Source organism: Gopherus evgoodei, chromosome 6 (genome assembly GCF_007399415.2).
Source record: "Gopherus evgoodei ecotype Sinaloan lineage chromosome 6, rGopEvg1_v1.p, whole genome shotgun sequence".
Classification (NCBI taxonomy): domain Eukaryota; kingdom Metazoa; phylum Chordata; order Testudines; family Testudinidae; genus Gopherus; species Gopherus evgoodei.
This window is the reverse complement of record NC_044327.1, coordinates 3,949,255-3,970,721: the sequence shown is the minus strand read 5'-3', so window position 1 is coordinate 3,970,721 and position 21,467 is coordinate 3,949,255. Positions and strand designations below refer to the sequence as shown.

Below are 21,467 nucleotides of genomic sequence, written 5' to 3'. Positions count from 1 at the left end.
TTTTTACAACCACACCTATTGATAAGTGATTTCTTGACAGACAGATGATACCAAACTCAGGCCATGTCTACATCTAAAATTTTGCAGCGCTGGTTGTTACAGCTGTATTAGTACAGCTGTATAGGGCCAGCGCTGCAGAGTGGCCACACTTACAGCAACCAGCGCTGCAAGTGGTGTTAGATGTGGCCACACTGCAGCGCTGTTGGGCGGCTTCAAGGGGGGTTCGGGGAACGCGAGAGCAAACCGGGAAAGGAGACCAGCTTCGCCGCGGTTTGCGCTCGCGTTCCCCGAACCACCCTGCAAACCGCAGGGAAGGAGACCTGCTTGTTCGGGGAATGAGAGAGCAAACCGGGAAAGGAGACCAGTTTCGCCGCGGTTTGCACTCGCGTTCCCCGAACCACCCTGCAAACCGCAGGGAAGGAGATCTGCTTGTTCGGGGAACGAGAGAGCAAACCGGGAAAGGAGACCAGTTTCGCCGCGGTTTGCGCTCGCGTTCCCCGAACCACCCTGCAAACCGCAGGGAAGGAGACCTGCTTGTTCGGGGAACGCGAGAGCAAACCGCGGCGAAGCTGGTCTCCTTTCCCGGTTTGCTCTCTCGTTCCCCGAACCACCCTGCAAACCGCAGGGAAGGAGACCTGCTTGCTCGGGGGTTCGGGGAACGAGAGAGCAAACCGGGAAAGGAGACCAGCTTCGCCGCGGTTTGCTCTCGCGTTCCCCGAACCACCCTGCAAACCGCAGGGAAGGAGACCTGCTTGCTCGGGGGTTCGGGGAACGAGAGAGCAAACCGGGAAAGGAGACCAGCTTCGCCGCGGTTTGCTCTCGCGTTCCCCGAACCACCCTGCAAACCGCAGGGAAGGAGACCTGCTTGTTCGGGGAATGAGAGAGCAAACCGGGAAAGGAGACCAGTTTCGCCGCGGTTTGCACTCGCGTTCCCCGAACCACCCTGCAAACCGCAGGGAAGGAGATCTGCTTGTTCGGGGAACGAGAGAGCAAACCGGGAAAGGAGACCAGTTTCGCCGCGGTTTGCGCTCGCGTTCCCCGAACCACCCTGCAAACCACAGGGAAGGAGACCTGCTTGTTCGGGGAACGCGAGAGCAAACCGCGGCGAAGCTGGTCTCCTTTCCCGGTTTGCTCTCTCGTTCCCCGAACCACCCTGCAAACCGCAGGGAAGGAGACCTGCTTGCTCGGGGTTCGGGGAACGAGAGAGCAAACCGGGAAAGGAGACCAGCTTCGCCGCGGTTTGCTCTCGCGTTCCCCGAACCACCCTGCAAACCGCAGGGAAGGAGACCTGCTTGCTCGGGGTTCGGGGAACGCGAGAGCAAGCCGTGGAAGGAGACCAGCTTGATTACCAGAGGTCAAGAAAAGCGCTGGTAAGTGACTACACTTGATTACCAGCGCTGGATCACCAGCGCTGGATCCTCTACACCCGAGACAAAACGGGAGTACGGCCAGCGCTGCAAACAGGGAGTTGCAGCGCTGGTGGTGCCCTGCAGATGTGTACACCTCCTAAGTTGCAGCGCTGTAACTCCCTCACCAGCGCTGCAACTTTCTGATGTAGACAAGCCCTCAGTTTTCTTTAACCATCTTAAGATCTGTTTCCTTATCTAGTGATAGTGGGTGTCATTAGGATGGAGTCTCCTTCTTAACAGCCTGATATTACAGTGTTTTAATGTAATTTAGATGGAATGTGAGGATGTGACTTCCTGCTTCTCTGCTAATGGCTGCTGCTCGGCTGCTCTTTTAATCTGGCTGCAGACAAAGGCCTTACAATATGGCTGCATATAAAGGCCTGATCCTTACACTACCAGGCAACCTATTCTGTGACTCTTTAAAGCACTTAAACAAATATGTGCTTGGACAGAAAACTGCAAGGAGATGGAGGAATCTGACCTTCAGGAGGAAGCAAGGCGAGGAACAGGAGGGAAGTTTGGAAGTGATGGGGAAATGTGAGGTGGAGCAGGGAGAGTAGGGATATAGTGAATGTGGGATGCAGCAGTAGTGAATGAAGGCAGTGCACAGGAATGTGAGAAGCAGAAAAGACAATGAGTGGGACACATGGGGAGACTGTGGAATGGAAATATGAGGATCAGAAAGGCTGTGGATGGGGAATGTGGGGTGCAGGAAGTGATTGAGGTGGGATAGGAGAATATGAATTGCAGGAGGAGACTGGGTGATGGTACTGTGGGGGAGTAAGAGGCAGACTGGGTGATGGGGAATGAGAAAAGAGACTATGGGAGTTAAAAGGGGGTGACTGAGTGGATTGCAGGAGGATAGCTGATGGTAAAGAGAGGAGAATTGAGGGAAAATATGAGAACAGATGAATGTAGGGGGCATGTGGAGGACAGAAGGCTGTGTGGGAGCCTGTAGGGAGAATGCAAATGAGGCAAGAGACTATGTGTGAAGGGGAGGGGAGGGAGAGAGACAATAGATGGGTGAGAGGACAGCAGAGGATAGATTGGCAGCTCCCTGCATACCAGGGAATAGCACTGGGTAAGAAGCCAGTGGAACTAGCATGGTTTGAATGTGTATCAAGATTATATCTGACACTGGAATGACTGCATACAGATTGGGGGTTGGGAGGCTTCTTATAAAGGCACAAAAATCAAACCAAAAAAAGCCAGTGTTTTTGAATATTTGTAATGTCATGGTTGTTGGGGATCTGATGGGATTTATTTGACTGTTTGGTGATGACTCTTGAGTATTCTCCTCCTTGGTTGCTTCCCTGAGACATCCTCCGCGAACTCCAGCTGTAGGACTGTGATGGGATGCACGAGCTCCACACTGGTGAACTGAGAGTGTCAGGGTTCCTTCCCTGCTCTGAACTCTGGGTTACAGCTGTGGGGACCCCCATGAAAGACCCCCTAAGCTTATTTCTACCAGCTTAGGTTAAAAACTTCCCCAAGGCACAAATCTTTCCTCGTCCTTGGATAAGTACTGCTGCCACGAAGTGAGTTAGACAAAGATTCAGGAAAAGAATCACTTGGAGTTCCTGTTTCACCAAAATATCTCCCCCCGCCAAGCCCCTTCACCCCCTTTCCTGGTGAGGCTTGAGAGTAACTAAGGTGAGCACAGACCAGACCCTTGAGTTTTTACACAAAAAACCCAATCAGATTCTTAAAAAACAGAACCTTATTATAAAGAAAAAGTATAAGAAGCACCTCTGTAAAATCAGGATGGAAGGTAATTTACAGGGTAATCAGATTCAAAACACAGGATTTCCCCTCTAGGCAAAACTTTAAAGTTACAAAAACAGGGATAAACCTCCCTCTTAGCACAAGGAAAATTCACAAGCTAAAACAAAAGATAATCTAATGTATTTCCTTGCTATGACTTACTATTTCTGTAACATTGGATGCTTAGTTCAGATATGGCTTATGGAGATGTATTTTCCCTGCCCTGGTTCCTCGCTGACCCAGAAAGAACACACAAAGAGACAAAACAAACAACCTTCCCCCACAGATTCAAAAGTATCTTCTCCCCATATTGGTCCTTTTGGTCGGGTACCAACTAGGTTATCTGAGATTCTTAACCCTTTACAGGTAAAGGAGGGATTTTGTGCTACCCTTAGCTGTATGCTTATGACAGAGGGTTAAGGAGCAGCTCTGGGTCCAGGAAGGCCCTGCCCAACAGCAACTGCTGGGCATGCGCATAGTGGAGCAGGGCTCAAAAGGGAGCAGCTCAGTTCAGCCTAGCCTAAGCTCCTGCAGAGATGCCACCGGGGCTCCACGTGGCTGGGACCAGACCCAACCACCAAGCCATTGCAGGCCCTCCATACACAGGGGTGGGAATGACAGGCTATGACTGACAGAGGAAAACCCTTCGGAGCATGAACAGAGAGAACTCCAAGGGGAATCCAGACACAGACCAGTGGTGTAAGTGAAACTTAAGACGAGATAGGAAGTGGCTCAGGGAGCAGGCATGGGGAGCCCTGGCTGCACAGTTGAACCATTACTCACAGGGCCCCAGATCAGAACCTGGTGAAGCAGGGAAGGCTTAGGTTCCCCTACCCCCCAGCCATTGACTCTCGCCACTGGGTGACACAGCTGTTGACTCTTGCTGTTAGACCCTATTGCCAGGTTCGGACTTCAAACCTCAACAAGGTTCCCAGACATTAAGACATTAAAGGTTAAATAAGTAGATCCAATTTTCACTAGCTACTTTACTAGAAAAGAAGCAACCAGTCCTTTTTCCCATGGGTACATTCTCCACCATGAGGTATGAAATTAATACCTTGTTGTATGCCTCCGGCCTCTTTTGTAAGATCTGGAGAGTCACAGGATGATGGTGTCAAGTATCAGAGGGGTAGCCGTGTTAGTCTGGATCTGTAAAAGCAGCAGAGTGTCCTGTGGCACCTTATAGATTAACAGACTTTTTGGAGCATAAGCTTTCGTAGGTGAATACCCACTTTGTCGGACATGCATCCGACGAAGTGGGTATTCACTCACGAAAGACTCTTTGCTGCTTTTACAGGATGATGGTGTCTGTCTTTTAAACTGCCACTTTCTGTTGTGATGGGGTGGTGGATTTGGGGATAGTCTGTCACAAAGTCAACATGCACTTGGACTCCTTTCTCAAAGTCTCATTTTTCTTCAGAAAGGGAAATTACAGCTGTCAAAATATTTCTTAGGCAGTTGTAAAAACTGGTAGGTGAAGTGCAGATGTCTAAGGCAAAACTTTTTTTTGCTTTAGGAGGACGTTCATCCAAACATTTCTTCGGCTGTAGAACCATTCACGGCTTGTGCTCTGGGGAGTTGATTGTGAATTCCATAGACTCATAGACTCTAGGACTGGAAGGGACCTCGAGAGGTCATCGAGTCCAGTCCCCTGCCCTCATGGCAGGACCAAATACTGTCTAGACCATCCCTGATAGACATTTATCTAACCTACTCTTAAATATCTCCAGCGATGGAGATTCCACAACTTCCCTAGGCAATCTATTCCAGTGTTTAACTACCCTGACAGTTAGGAACTTTTTCCTAATGTCCAACCTAAATCTCCCTTGCTGCTGTTTAAGCCCATTGCCTCTTGCTCTATTATTGGAGGCTAAGGTGAACAAGTTCTCACCCTCCTCCTGATGACACCCTTTTAGATACCTGAAAACTGCTATCATGTCCCCTCTCAGTCTTCTCTTTTCCAAACTAAACAAACCCAATTCCTTCAGCCTTCCTTCATAGGTCATGTTCTCAAGACCTTTAATCATTCTTGTTGCTCTTCTCTGGACCCTCTCCAATTTCTCCACATCTTTCTTGAAATGCGGTGCCCAGAACTGGACACAATACTCCAGTTGAGGCCTAACCAGCGCAGAGTAAAGCGGAAGAATGACTTCTCGTGTCTTGTTTACAACACACCTGTTAATGCATCCCAGAATCACGTTTGCTTTTTTTGCAACAGTATCACACTGTTGACTCATATTAAGCTTGTGGTCCACTATGACCCCTAGATCTCTTTCTGCCATACTCCTTCCTAGACAGTCTCTTCCCATTCTGTATGTGTGAAACTGATTGTTCCTTCCTAAGTGGAGCACTTTGCATTTATCTTTATTGAACTTCATCCTGTTTACCTCAGACCATTTCTCCAATTTGTCCAGATCATTTTGAATTTTGACCCTGTCCTCCAGAGCAGTTGCAATCCCTCCCAGTTTGGTATCGTCCGCAAACTTAATAAGCGTACTTTCTATGCCAACATCTAAATCGTTGATGAAGATATTGAACAGAACCGGTCCCAAAACAGACCCTGCGGAACCCCACTTGTTATACCTTTCCAGCAGGATTGGGAGCCATTAACAACTACTTTCTGAGTACGGTTATCCAGCCAGTTATGCACCCACCTTATAGTAGCCCCATCTAAATTGTACTTTCCTAGCTTATCTATAAGAATATCATGCGAAACTGTATCAAATGCCTTACTAAAGCCTAGGTATATCACATCCACCGCTTCTCCCTTATCCACAAGGCTCGTTATCCTATCAAAGAACGCTATCAGATTAGTTTGACACGATTTGTTCTTTACAAATCCATGCTGGCTATTCCCTATTACCTTACCACCTTCCAAGTGTTTGCAGATGATTTCTTTGATTACCTGCTCCATTATCTTCCCTGGCACAGAAGTTAAACTAACTGTAGTTTCCTGGGTTGTTTTTATTTCCCTTTTTATAGATGGGCACTATATTTGCCCCCTGCCAGTCTTCTGGAATCTCCCCCGTCTCCCATGATTTCCCAAAGATAATAGCTAGAGGCTCAGATACCTCTTCCATTAACTCCTTGAGTATTCTAGGATGCATTTCATCAGGCCCTGGTGACTTGCAGGCATCTAACTTTTCTAAGTGATTTTTTACTTGCTCTTTCCTTATTTTCTCTTCTAAACCTACCCTCTTCCCGTGAGCATTCACTATACTAGACATTCCTTCAGACTTCTCAGTGAAGACCGAAACAAAGAAGACATTAAGCATCTCTGCCATTTCCAAGTCTCCCGTTACTGTTACCCCCTCCTCATTGAGCAGTGGGCCTACCCTGTCCTTAGTCTTCCTCTTGCTTCTAATGTATTGATAAAAAGTCTTCTTGTTTCCCTTTATTCCCATAGCTAGTTTGAGCTCATTTTGTGCCTTTGCTTTTCTAATCTTGCCTCTGCATTCCTGTGTTATTTGCCTATATTCATCCTTCGTGATCTGACCTAGTTTCCATTTTTTATATGACGCCTTTTTATTTTGTAGGTCACGCAAGATCTCAAGGGTAAGCCAAGGTGGTCTTTTGCCACATTTTCTATCTTTCCTAACCATCGGAATAACTTGCTTTTGGGCCCTTAATAGCGTCCCTTTGAAAAACTGCCAACTTTCCTCAGTTGTTTTTCCCCTCAGTCTTAATTCCCATGGGACCTTGCCTATCAGCTCTCTGAGCTTACCAAAATCCGCCTTCCTGAAATCCATTGTCTCTGTTCTGCTGTACTCCCTTCTACCTTTCCTTAGAATTGCAAATTCTATGATTTCATGATCACTTTCACCCAAGCTTCCTTCTACTTTCAAATTCTCAACAAGTTCCTCCCTATTGGTTAAAATCAAGTCTAGAACAGCTTCCCCCAGTAGCTTTTTCAACTTTCTAAAATAAAAAGTTGTCTGCAATGCAGTCCAGGAACTTATTGGATAGTCTGTGCCCCGCGGTGTTATTTTCCCAACATATATCTGGATAGTTGAAGTCCCCCATCACCACCAAATCTTGGGCTTTGGATGATTTTGTTAGTTGTTTGAAAAAAGCCTCATCCACCTCTTCCGCCTGATTAGGTGGCCTGTAGTAGACTCCCAGCACGACATCACCTGTTTTTTACCCCTTTTAGCCTAACCCAGAGACTCTCCACCCTTCCGTCTCCTATGTCCATCTCCACCTCAGTCCAAGTGTGTACATTTTTAATATATAAGGCAACACCTCCTCCCTTTTTCCCCTCTATCCTTCCTGAGCAAACTATACCCATCCACACCAACATTCCAGTCGTGTGTATTATCCCACCAAGTTTCAGTAATGCCAATAATGTCATAGTTGTATTTATTTATTAGCACTTCCAGTTCTTCCTGCTTATTACCCATACTTCTTGCATTTGTATAAAGGCATCTAAGATACTGGTTTGATCTTGCCTCCCAGCTTTGCCCTGACCCTCCTTCCTCTCTGCCATTATAGCCCGTGCTCCCTCCTGTTTCCAACCCATCTCCTAGGTCTTGTTCCCCACTTACCTGTGGGCTTTGCTCACCTGTCCCCGTCGAACCTAGTTTAAAGCCCTCCTTACTAGGTTAGCCAGTCTGTACGCAAATAAGGCCTTTCCCCGCTTCGAAAGGTGAACGCCATCTGTTCCTAGCAGTCCTTCCTCAAATAGCATCCCGTGGTCGAGGAAGCCAAAGCCCTCCTGGCGACACCATCTTCGCAGCCAGGCATTCACCTCCATGATGCATCTGTTTCTGCCCGGACCCCTACCTTCAACATGCTCATGTAATAAAGCTGAATGCCTTGCCGTGCTGATGAATGCGCTTCCCTCCTCCCCCAATTTCTGTTAGGTCTAAGGAGGCATCTGATTCCCACTCTCCCTTGTATTGTGAAGTTTATCTAATAGTGCTACAGGCATACCATTAGGCCTGCACCTCTACCATCTTCAGCACCTTTGTTTTTACTCATTCCACACAGGGGAGACATCAGCTCTCAGAGTGGCTGCATATCAGGTAGAAGGCTGGATATGATTAATTTCAGGTATATGCTCTTCATCTGTCGTCTTCTAATTACTCTTGAAGTATCTTTGATCTCTGGAAAGTCTGTGACCAGTTGTTGTTTTTTTCTAGATCAGATTCCAATTCAGCACTAGCACTGACCATGTGTTGCTCATGTCTGATTTATTTTTGGTGAAGTAATTTTTTCCATAATGAGATGAAGAACCTGCCACACTCCTTGTTTTTCAGTAACAACTTAGGAAACACTGGTAATCTCCTGCTTGTGCTCTGTCTCTCACTGCATCAGAAGCAAACCTTTTTTTTAAATTGTCAATATACATTCGGCATCCAGCTCCTTCTCTTATATCTCCAGGAAGTAAGAGAATTGGTTGCCACTCTCATTTTGATGTTTCATTTAAAAAAAACTGTTCCCAGACCATAAAATCAGGCATGGCCCACTACTGTTTTTAGAGCCCTGAAAATCTGCTGATATCCACTGATCATGTCTGTGGATTGCCAATCGGATGCACCTGGGTCTCCCTCATTCCACATAGAGGGAATCATTAGTATAGCATGCCTAAGGCCTCTCTCCAAAGGAACATATAGTACTGTATAACAAAGCAATGAGTACTTTTAAAGTGGCTTCCCAAATGTACCTATTGCCATTTTCTCTCCCTCTCCCATGTCCCATAACCACATGCAAGCTAGTTTGAATTGCTTTTGCTTTTCAGAAATGAACCTGATGCCACTCAGTGGGAAAAAAGCAGTACTACAAGGAGTGAAGTAAGCTAGAAAGGATATTTCTTTATCAAGTCAGTGACAGGAAGACGCATGTAATTAACATCCTATAAAACATTATCAACATTATCAACATTATTCTTTGATGGATACAGCAGTGTAGATGTATCACAGTTCATTTAATGGAAGAAAAAATTACATTTTAACTTAGGACAGAGACACAATTTACTAACTTCCTACTGAATCACACTATACCTGAAGATCTGCTAATCAACATTCTACAGTGAAAAATGACCTATGATTTCCATTTTTATAAGGATAGGTCAAAAAACATTAACAATTTGTGCTTCAACTGCTTTTCCTGAGAAGTGATCTTCATATTAATAGTTGTATAGAGAGAGTAAAGACGATCATGTGATTATGACATTGGCCTGGAACTGAGATTTAGGAGATCTGGGTTCAGTTCACAGCTCTGCCACAGATTGACTGTTTGACATTAGTCCAGTCATTTAATCTCTCTGTGACTCAGTTCCCCATCTGTAAATTTGGGGAAATAGTATTTCCCTCCTTTTTCCTGTCCTGTCTATTTACACTGTAAGTTCTTTGGAGGCAGAGACACTCCCTCAATATGCATATATATAGTGTCTGGCATAATGGAGTCCTAATCTGGACATAACTATAATACAAATATAACAATTATAAGAATTTTCCAAAATTCTCTTCCAGTAACTGGGATAATAAAAAAGCAGCTTAGTTACCACTTTATCTTCCTTTAATTTAAGAATATCACTACAGAGACCAACTGGGAGGATTTTTTATATAACATTTATGGCAAGAAGCAAAGCAAGTGGGCTCATTGCTGGGGTGCTGGATGATTGAGCAGCTGCTGGAAGGAGCTGGAAAGCTTGTCATGGATGAAGTCAGGAGCATACGGGCAGCCAGAAGTGGTGTTAGAATGGTTCTCACTTGAGGGTGTCCATTGAATGGTGCAGTCCCTCCCTTACACAGGTTGCTTCTGGAACCTCAAGCCTGCAGTCACCTGGATCTCATCTCTGTTGCTGGAATTATTCCACAGCTCATTCCTCCTAGTTAATGAATATATCCTGGTCCAAGAACCTTTGCTGCGCTTGCTAGGTTTGCTGAAAAAATTCCTGAAGCAAAGTCCAGATCACAAAAACGGTCACCCTGCCTCCTATTTTAAAATTCCCACTGACCCTTGCTGGGTTAGAGGAATGTTGTATACACCTATCACCACCCTTGCCTCGACATTAAGACAAGGGTATCTAGTCAGGACCAGGAGAAGCTGGGGAAACACCCCTCAGTTCATGGAATACCCAGCCATCCAACTAAATCTCTTCTTGTTCCTCTATCACGGCCTTCAACAGGCATCATTCCTCTGTATCACTCAAGCAATCACCTCACAGCACAGCCCATCCTTTATACCTTATTCATCACCTACTCCCCTCCCACAGTGTACAATTTACATCACAAAAATTAAAACTATAGTCTTTCTATCCTGGGAAGGATAGCAGAGCCTGGTGAGCCCTTTAAGGTCAAGTCCTGCTAAAATGGGGTAGATTACTGGCCCCTTTAATAGAATGGAATTTTGGGAAATGTAATTTCTCAGGAGTGAAGTGTATTCCTGGATCACCTGATCAAAAGGGAATCATGTGATGAGTGTACTCGGGCCATATATAAGCTGAGAGGTGATATTATTGGAGAAGGATTTAGGAAGTGCTTGGTGGCAAGAAACCGAAAAAACAGGGGAACAGGAATCTGGTTAAAAGGTTTTGTCAAGAGAAGAAAAAGAAGCATGAAACCCATGAAGCTGTGGAAAGTATGTGAGAAGGAAGGTCATGGAAGGCAGCTGAGGGGATGCAACAAGAAGGAAAAGGCTTGAGGCAATGTATCATTAGCAGGATTGCCAACCCCAGGTGTTTAAAAGTAATGAGTCAGGCCTCAAAATGGAATGGAATTTACCAAACAACAACAACAAAACATTTTGGTTCTGTTTATTTGGTGTCTGAGCCCTTCGGGTGCACTCAGGTCACATTTTCAAGCTTTTCTCCACATCCCTGAGGGCTAGAAACCTACTTTTGTTTTTTAAATGAAAACTGAGCTTTTCATGTAATCACTTTGCCAGGAGCAGACAATTTAGGGATTTGTATGGAGCAGGAGCTTTAAGTGAAACATCATATATCATGAGACTTGTGATATAATCATGGGAGTTAGTTAGTCACATGGCACTAGTAGGAGCTGGAGGACTGGTTGGTTTACCAATTTATTTTGGGGATTCAGGGAGCGGGCTTCCAAGGAGGGAAAGAGAGAGGACATCCCTCCATATATCATCAGTGTAAGGAACTTAGTTAGCTTGGAGACTATTTATGGTTCTGAGCCCTGAAAGCGGAAGGACTCTACCTAGACTCATAGACTTTAAGGTCAGAAGGGACAATTATGATCATCTAGTCTGACCTCCTGCACAGTGCAGGCCACAGAACCTCATCCATCCACTTCTATAGAACACCTAACCTATGTCTGAGTTACTGAAGTCCTCAAATTGTGGTTGAAGACTTCAAGCTGCAGAGAATCCTCCAGCAAGTGACCTGTGCCCCATGCTACAGAAGAAGGCGAAAAACCTCCAGGACCTCTGCCAATTTGCCCTGGAGGAAAGTTCCTTCCCGACCCCAAATATGGCAATCAGTTAAACCCTGAGCATGTGGGCAAGACTCACCAGCCAGCACCCAGGAAAGAATTCTCTGTAGTAACTCAGATCCCATCCCATCCCAGACCACTGGGCAGGGCCGGCTTCTACCAATTCCCCCGAATCGGGCCCCACGCCCAGTGAGAATCCCTTTCCTGGTTAGAGGTGCCTTTTTAATTTTTACTCACCTGGCAGTGCTCCGGGTCTCCAGTAGAACTTCGGCAGTGGGTCCTTCGTTCACTCCAGGTCTTCAGCGGCACTTCGGCAGCAGGTCCTTCAGTGCTGCTGAAGACCTGGAGTGAGTGAAGGACCCACCGCTGAAGTGCCACCAAAGACTCGGAGCACTGCCCGGTTAGCACAAGCCCCATGTGTTTTTTTACATTTTTTTTTAAGTCATCCCTGCCAGGGCCCCGTCGAAACTGTTCGAATTGGTACCTGCACTTCCTAAGGCCGGCCCTGCCACTGGGCATACTTACCTGCTGATAATCAAAGATCAGTTGCCAAATTAGTTGCCAGAATTAGGCTATCCCATCATACCATCCCCTCCATAAACTTATCAAGCTTAGTCTTAAAGCCAGATGTGTCTTTTGCCCCCACTACTCCCCTTGGAAGGCTGTTCCAGAACTTCACTCCTCTGATGGTTAGAAACCTTTGTCTAATTTCAAGTCTAAACTTCTGGATGGCCAGTTTATATCCATTTGTTCTTGTGTTCACATTGGTACTAAGCTTAAATAATTCCTCTCCCTCCCAAATATTTATCCCTCTGATACATTTATAAAGAGCAATCATATCCCTCCTCAACCTTCTTTTGGTTAGGCTAAACATGCCAAGCTCTTTGAATCTCCTTTCATAAGACAGGTTTTCCATTCCTCGGATCATCCGAGTAGCCCGTCTCTGAACCTGTTCCAATTTGAATTCATTCTTCTCAAACATGGGAGACCAGAATTGCACACAGTATTCCAGATGAGGTCTCACCAGTGCCTTGTATAATGGTACTAACACCTCCTTATCTTTGCTGGAAATACCTCACCTGATGCATCCTAAAACTGCATTAGCTTTTTTAACAGCCATATCACATTGGCAGCTCATAGTCATCCTGTGATCAGCCAATACTCCAAGGTCCTTCTCCTCCTCTGTTACTTCCAACTGATGTGCCCCAAGCTTATAAAAAAAAAATTCTTGTTATTAATCCCTAAATGCATGACCTTGCACTTTTCATTATTAAATTTCATCCTATTACTATTTCTCCAGTTTACAAGGTCATCCAGATCTTCCTGCAGGATATCCCGGTCCTTCTCTGTGTTAGCAATACCTCCCAGCTTTGTGTCATCCGCAAACTTTATTAGCACGTTCCCACTTTTTGTGCCAAGATCAGTAATAAAAAGGTTAAATAAGATTGGTCCCAAAACTGATTCCTGAGGAACTCCACTAGTAACCTCTTTCCAGCCTGACAGTTCACCTTTCAGTACGACCCGTTGTAGTCTCCCCTTTAACCAGTTCCTTATCAATCTTTCAATTTTCATATTGATCCCCATCTTTTCCAATGTAATTAATAATTCCCCATGTACCTGAGTTTTGGCTGGAGGGTTAAACTCTAACAAGCCACATTACCTGCCCAGCAGAGGGAGACTACAGACAATAACAGAGGTAGAGGGCAACTGAGGTGCAGATACGTGATCAGATGCTTGGGAGATGTAAGAATTTCATTAAAAGGATCAGCAATAAAGGTTCACCCTTGCTCCTCTCTGTTGGAGGAGAAGGTATTTGTAGCTATTTGTATTTGTATGTGTAGAGGCTGGTAGGAGCAGTGTGCTGGGAGAGAAGCTGAGCCCTGATTAGGGAGCAGGACTTCTCTGACTAGGGGTTCTATAAAGGTAGCCAGCCAGTTAGGCAGCGGCACAGACAGCTGCAGTGGCACAGGAGTCAGCAAACAGAGCTGTAAACAGGGGAGTTTGTAAGGGGAGTTTGGGGGGAAGACTAAGAGGCAGGCAGAGGAATAGACAGGCTAGTGAAGGGAATGTGTGGTGTTCTGGCAGTATTTTGTTGGGGTTTTCTTTTGGTTTATGTTTCCCGGATTTACAGGATTTAGGTGGGAAGCCTATGACAGATACAGAGGCAGCAGTGGTAGTGACCCAAGCAATGGAAGACACAATGAAGATGACTGGATGTGGAAGCTGCGGCATGTACATGAACCTGGAGGGGTACCTGAAAAGAGTTTCGTCTGCATGAAGTGCCACTTGATAGAGCTGATGGAAGAAAAGATCTGAGGATTGGAGATGCAGGTGGAAATTCTGGTTGAGTTTAGAAGGGGGTTTGAGCAGATGATGGAGCAAAGACATGAGGAGTGTGAAGGGAAAAGCTCAGACTTGCAGATGGAAGCAGGACCAAAGAACTCTGAGGGGAGACTGCTGGGTGAGGACAGTGGAAGCATGTGACTAAGAGAACCAGGCAGAGGAAAAGACGGGCTAGGGAAAGAGAAAAAAAGCTCAGGAACAAGTTTGCAGAGTTGGAAAATGAAGAAGGGGCACAGCAGGTGCTCACTGAAGGTGAGAAGGCAAGGAAGAAGAGAAGAGCAGCTAGTCCTATAGGAAGAGGGGAAGAGTCAATGGAGATAACACCAAATATGAGCCCCAGGATGATACAGGATGGGTTGCAGAGGATTGCAAGGAACAATAGGAATCGGGAGGACTTGTAGCCAGAGGAAACAGGAGATAGACCAGAGAATCGCACCATCACCAGGAAAAAGCAGGTCTACGTGACTGGGGATTCCTTACTGAGAAGAATAGACAGACCTGTAACGAGAGCTGATCCAGAGAACAGAAGTGTGTGCTGTCTGCCGGCTGCTAAGATACAGGATGTGGACAGGAGGCTGAAGAGGATCCTAATGGGAGCAGGAAAGAATCCACTGATTGTCCTTCATGTGGGAACAAATGATATGGCTAGATTCTCACTGGAACGTATCAAAGACTATGCCAGGCTGGGGAAGACGCTTAAGGAAATCGAGGTTCAGGTGATCTTCAGTGGGATTCTGCCTGTTCCTAGAGAAGGGCGACAAAAGTGTGACAAGATTATGATGATCAATAGATGGCTCAGGCAGTGGTGCTTTAAGGAGGGCTTTGGGATGTATGGCCACTGGGAAGCATTCATGGACAGAGGATTGTTTTCTTGGGATGGACTTCACCTGAGTAGGGAGGGAAATAGACTTCTAGGATGGAGGCTGGCACAATTAAATAAGAGCTTTAAAGTAGGCATTGCGGGGAGATGGCTAGGAGATGTCCAGGTAACTTCCATGCCAGATTTTAACACTGAGAAGGAAGAAAACGAAGAAAGAAAGGATATAGCTGTAGGTAGGAGAATGGACATAAGGAGGAAGGGTACTGTAGATACCAGTCAAATAGGTGATATTGGTGGTAGAACATCTGGGCCTAATTGGGTAAAGAATGTGAGCGAAGCCAAACATAAAAACTAAGATGTTTGTACACCAATATGAGGAGCCTAGGTAACAAAATGGAGGACCTAGAGTTACTGGCGCAAGAAGTAAAACCAGATATTATAGGGATAACAGAAACACGGTAGAACAGTAGTCATGACTGGAGTACAGGTATTGAAGGCTATGTGCTGTTTAGGAAAGACAGAAATAAAGGCAAAGGTGGAGTAGCATTGTATAACAATGATGAGGGTAACTGTAAAGAAATAAGAAGGGATGGAATGGATAAGACAGAGTCTGTCTGGGCAAAAATCACATTGGGTAAGAAAGCTACTAGAGCCTCCCCTGGGATAGTGCTTGGGGTGTGCTATAGACCACCAGGATCTGATCTGGATATAGATAGAGACCTCTTTAATGTTTTTAATGAAGTAAATAATAATGGGAATTGTGTGATCGTGGGAGACTTTAACTTCCCAGATATAGACTGGAGGACAAGTGCTAGTAATAATAATAGGGCTCAGATTTTCCTGGATGCGATAACTGATGGATTCCTTCACCAAGTAGTTGCTGAACAAACAAGAGCGGATGCCGTTTTAGGTTTGGTTTTGATGAGTAGTGAGGACCTCATAGAAGAAATGGTTGTAGGGGACAACATTGGTTCGAGTGATCATGAGCTAATTCAGTTTAAACTAAATGGAAGGATAAACAAAAATAGATCTTTGACTATGGTTTTTTATTTTAAAAGGGCTAACTTTAAAAAAATAAGGAAATTAGTTAGAGAAGTGGATTGAACTGAAAAACTTGTGGATCTAAAGGCAGAGGAGGCCTAGAATTACATCAAGTCAAAGTTGCAGAAACTATTAGAAGCCTGCATCCCAAGAAAGGGGGAAAAAAATATAGACAGGAATTGTAGACCAAGCTGGATGAGCAAGCATCTCAGAGAGGTGATTAAGAAAAAGCAGAAAGCCTACAAGGAGTGGAAGATGGGAGTGATCAGCAATGAAAGCTACTTTATTGAGGTCAGAACATGTAGGGATAAAGTGAGAAAGGCCAAAAGCCATGTAAAGTTGGACCTTGCAAAGGGAATTAAAACCAATAGTAAAAGGTTCTCTAGCCATATAAATAAGAAAAAAACAAAGAAAGAAGTGGGACTGCTAAACACTGAGGATGGAAAGGAGGTTATGGATAATCTAGGCATGGTCCAATATCTAAACAAATACTTTACCTCAGTCTTTAATGAGGCTAATGAGGAGCTTAGGGATAATGATGACAAATGGGAATGAGGATATGGAGGTAGATATTACCACATCTGAGGTAGAAGCCAAACTCAAACAGCTTAATGGGACTAAATCGGGGGGCCCAGATAATCTTCATCCAAGAATATTAAAGGAACTGGCACATGAAATTGCAAGCCCAATAGCAAGCATTTTTAATGAATCTGTAAACTCAGGGGTTGTACCGTATCACTGGAGAATTGCTAACATATCTGGGTAACTACAGGCCTGTTAGTTTGACATCTGTAGTATGTAAGGTCTTGGAAAAAATTTTTGAAGGAAAAATTAGTTAAGGACATTGAGGTCAATGGTAATTGGGACAAAATACAACACGGTTATAGAAAAGGTAGATCATGCCAAACCAACCTGATCTCCTTCTTTGAGACAGTAACAGATTTTTTTAGACCAAGGAAATGCAGTGGATCGAATTTACCTTGATTTCAGTAAGGCATTTGATATGGTTCCATATGGGGAATTATTACTTAAATTGGAAAAGATGGGGATCAATATGAAAACTGAAAGATGGATAAGGAACTGGTTAAAGGGGAGACTACAACGGGTTGTACTGAAAGGTGAACTGTCAGGCTGGAAGGAGGTTACTAGTGGAGTTCCTCAGGGATCAGTTTTGGGACCAATCTTACTTAACCTTTTTATTACTGATCTTGGCACAAAAAGTGGGAACGTGCCAATAAAGTCTGAGGACGACACAAAGCTGGGAGGTATTGCTAACACAGAGAAGGACCGGGATATCCTGCAGGAAGATCTGGATGACCTTGTAAACTAGAGTAATAGTAATAGAATGAAATTTAATAGTGAAAAGTGCAAGGTCATGCATTTAGGGATTAATAACAAGAATTTTTTTTATAAGCTTGGGGCACATCAGTTGGAAGTAACAGAGGAGGAGAAGGACCTCGGAGTATTGGTCGATCACAGGATGACTATGAGCTGCCAATGTGATATGGCTGTTAAAAAAGCTAATGCAGTTTTAGGATGCATCAGGTGAGGTATTTCCAGTAAAGATAAGGAGGTGTTAGTACTGTTATACAAGGCACTGGTGAGAACTCATCTGGAATATTGTGTGCAGTTGTGGTCTCCCATGTTTAAGAAGAATGAATTCAACTGGAACAGGTACAGAGAAGGGCCACCAGGATGATTTAAGGAATGGAAAACCTGTCTTATGAAAGGAGCCTCAAAGACCTTGGCATGTTTAGCCTAACCAAAAGAAGGCTGAGGGGAGATATGATTGCTCTCTATAAATATATCAGAGGAATAAATACCAGGGAGGGAGAGGAATTATTTAAGCTCAGTACCAATGTGAGCACAAGAACAAATGGATATAAACTGGCCATCTGGAAGTTTAGACTTGAAATTAGAAGAAGGTTCTAACCATCAGAGGAGTGAAGTTCTGGAAAAGCCTTCCAAGGGGAGTAGTGGGGGCAAAAGACATATCTGGCTTTAAGACTAAACTTGATAAGTTTATGGAGAGAATGGTATGATGGTATAGCCTAATTTTGGCATTTAATTGGTCTTTGACTATCAGTGGTAAATATGCCCAATGGTCTGTGATGGGATGTTAGATGGGGTGGGATTTGAGTTACCACAGATAATTCTTTCCTGGGTGTCTGGCTGGTGAGTCTTGCCCACATGCTCAGGGTTAAGTTGATCGCCATATTTGTGGTCGGGAAGGAATTTTCCTCCAGGGCAGACTGGCAGAGGCCCTGGGGGTTTTTCGCCTTCCTCTTCAGCATGTGGCATGAGTCACTTGCTGGTGGATTCTCTGCACCTTGAAGTCTTTTAACCATGATTTGAAGACTTCAATAGCTCAGGTATAGGTTAGGGGTTTGATACAGGAGTGGGTGGGTGAAATTCTGTGGCCTGTGTTGTGTAGAGGTCAGACTAGATGATCATAATGGTCCCTTCTGACCTTGAAGTCTATGATTCTATTATTAAAGTCTATGATATTGTGATGGAACAGCAATCTGGTGTATGCCTTCAGTCTTGGAAGGGAGCTTATTGTACTTTAGTTATTTCCGCCCATACAGAGAATTTCTTGTTAGATTCTGACATTATTTGATAAGATTCAACTACTGTTTTCCTTAAGGTAACTCCATTAACTTCAGTGTTTCGCATGCATGTTCATTGGAGAAACAGTTCAAGTAATTTTTCTGTAGTTTTGGGCTCAGAAAAACGCAAAGTAGAGAAAAACAGTGACGTGTACTGGTGTAACCAGAATCAATTTCCACAGACTTCAATAGGGCATTGTGACGGGTTGGGTCACAGAATCCCCTTTGGGAACTGCCACCTGATGTGTCAAGACTAACTCTGAGCCCGTTTTCCCTGGCAGCTTCAGGCTTCAGTGCCCTGCGCTAGTTTGAGCTAGACACGCTAGCCTGCTACAGACACAGACCCAGGTCTGAACCACATCCCTGCAAGCTTAACTGAAAACAGCTTAAGAAGTGCTCCTGTCTCCAACACTCAGATACCCAGCTCCCAATGGGGTTGAAACCCCAAATAAATCTGTTTTACCCTGTATAAAGCTCCATGTTAAAGATGGATTCCAGTTCAGGTGACGTGATCACGTCACTGTAAGACTCCAAACCTTCATTCCTCCTAGCCTGACTCACAGGAAGGCCTGCAAGGAAACAGAGCCATCCATACTCAATTGTCCTGGTTAATGAGATTCCTCAAGATTCCAAACCACCAGTAATGGCCCACACTTTGCAAAACTACAATAGGACCTCAGAGTTATATTTCATATTTCTAGTTTCAGATACAAGAATGATACATTTATACAAAGAGGATGACCACACTCAGTAGATTATAAGCTTTGTAAAGATACCTTACGAGACCTTTTGCATGAAGCATCTTCCAGTTACATTATATTCACACTCATTAGCATATTTTCATAAAATCATATAGAGTACAACACCACAGGCATAATCCTGCTTACTCTAGCACTGAAATTTGTTCCAAATTCAGTATCAATTAAAGTGGTATGTGTTCAATGGGGAGATTACCTCCTATGCTTTCAGGATGGATTGTCATTTAATATATCTACATCCTCTCTAATTTCTATCATCCTATAGGAATCAAGCAGTTTTTTTTATAGGCTGGGATATTTTAGATTTATGTAGTCACTTATTGATTAAGCATAGAGCTTGCTCAGCTCCATACAAAACACAAGTATTACGACAAAGACCAAATACCGTAAGATCCTTTGGTGGAAGGCAAAAAAATGAAAAATAAAAATACAAATTGAGTGACTGTGCACATGGAGGGACTCTCTAAGTCTTGCTCCAAACGACTCATAGTAGCATGAATTGTCAAATGACCTGTTAGTATTAGTAACAGGTAACTTCACACAAGCATTATTAATGTCATTTTCTGGAATGAAGAGAGAAGATTGGCTATACATACAACATAACTTTTTATGCCCTATTTACATTTTTAAAAATTGAGTGTAAAAATAACACCTTAAGCAGTATAACCATCTGGTTTTGAAGCAGATCTGCATGAATTTAGCCAATACAGCTATGGCAAAATGAGCCAGTTTTTCTTCTGGTTCCTGTAGCATCATCAGCAGAACTATTTAAGTGCTGATATCTTTGTCCCTATGACTAGTGATGGTGGATGAGATGGACAGAAACCAGCTTGACTCTTGGAGTCCAGGCTGAGTTTGGGGTGTCAGTTAGATGTGGTTTTTTTTAACTTGTAAATGGAGCATATGTGTGTCTTGATGCTTCAGTCACATCTGTATGGTTTGACCCTTGGGTCTGCAAGGATCTGAATGCATCATTGAGGCATTACAGTGGAAGCAGTGTGGGAGAGCAGCATATTTGTTGTCACCTTGGATAGGCTAACACAACAGAAATAAGTCAAGTGCACATAATTTGAGTTAACTTCTCTGAAGAGGCACCTTTTTTTGTAAACGTGCTTAGATTTTAAAGGGTCAAAACATTAGGCAAGGCTGCTAAAAGAAGAAAACACACCGTACCTTCTGTTGTTGTGCACGTGGAGGGAGAGAGGATGGTGATAGTAGTAATGTAAATAAACCATCAGTATAGTACCAGCAGGAAAGCTTTGTTACACAGGGCAGAGAACTCCCCTGTATCTCTAACCACTTTACTGGTAGAATTTCAAGAGGTTTTTCTAAAAAGTGATGTAGGATTCAAGTCCTGTGATTAAAGCAAAACTGTTTAAGGAATTTACAGTGTTCATCTAAGTACAGGTCTCAAATCCCTTTCACCAGCAGAACCTTACTCCCAGTCCTCGTACCAGTTCCTAATCCCCTGCATCCATCAGACTTCATACACTCTCCCACCCCATATACATAATCTCCCTAATCTCCCTCCCAATCCGCCAGTACCCATACAGGTCCCAAATACCCCCCACACCCACACTGGTTCTTAATCCATGCAGTAGAGTCCCTCTTTCTCATAAGCATAAAGTTCCCTAATCCGCCTACCAACCCCCCATTCCCATTTGGGTCCCTAATTCCCAATCCCCACATACTGGTTCTGTAATTCACCCAGGCAGATGTTCCCCTCATGCCCTCGGTCCTCCGACCCCTGCCTTGAGCAGACCACCCCATTGGTACCTGGGCCCTCCCATGCAGGGAGAGCTGCAGCGCTTGTACTTACCCGGGGGCGGCCCGCGTCTTCGCCAGCACTGAGGGGCCCCCCGCCGCCGGGGCAAACTACCCCACTTGCCCCTGACCCTGGGCGGCGCTGCTCCCGTAGCCATACAAATAATAACTCCCCCTGCCCCTAGCAACCCTCCCAGCAGATCCGGCCCCCCCTCCCCCTGCCCCTAGCAACCCCCCCACCCCGCTCCCAGCAAATCCCCCCGCCCCTAGCAACCCCTCCACCCCGCTCCCAGCAGATCCGGCCCCCCTCCCCCTGCCCCTAGCAACCCCCCCACCCCGCTCCCAGCAGATCCGGCCCCCCTCCCCCTGCCCCTAGCAAACCCCCCCACCCTGCTCCCAGCAGATCCGGCCCCCTAGAAACCTCCCCACCCCGCTCCCAGCAAATCCCCCCGCCCCTAGCAACCCCCCCACCCCTCTCCCAGCAGATCCCCCCCTCCCCCGGCCCCTAGCAGGTCCCGCCCCCCGTGCTGGTCCCACCAATGAACACTCAGCCCCTCCCT

General features: G+C 45.1%; 1 long non-coding RNA gene across 1 annotated transcript; it reads right to left on the bottom strand.

The window, feature by feature from the left end:
- Nucleotides 1-8,966: 8,966 nt before the first annotated feature.
- Nucleotides 8,967-21,092, bottom strand: LOC115653120. The gene is made up of 4 exons (XR_004000848.1): nucleotides 20,963-21,092; nucleotides 20,317-20,497; nucleotides 18,849-18,954; nucleotides 8,967-10,071 (listed from the first exon to the last, which is right to left on the bottom strand). It is a non-coding gene; the product is annotated as an uncharacterized LOC115653120 (long non-coding RNA).
- Between the last annotated feature and the right edge of the window lie 375 nt (nucleotides 21,093-21,467).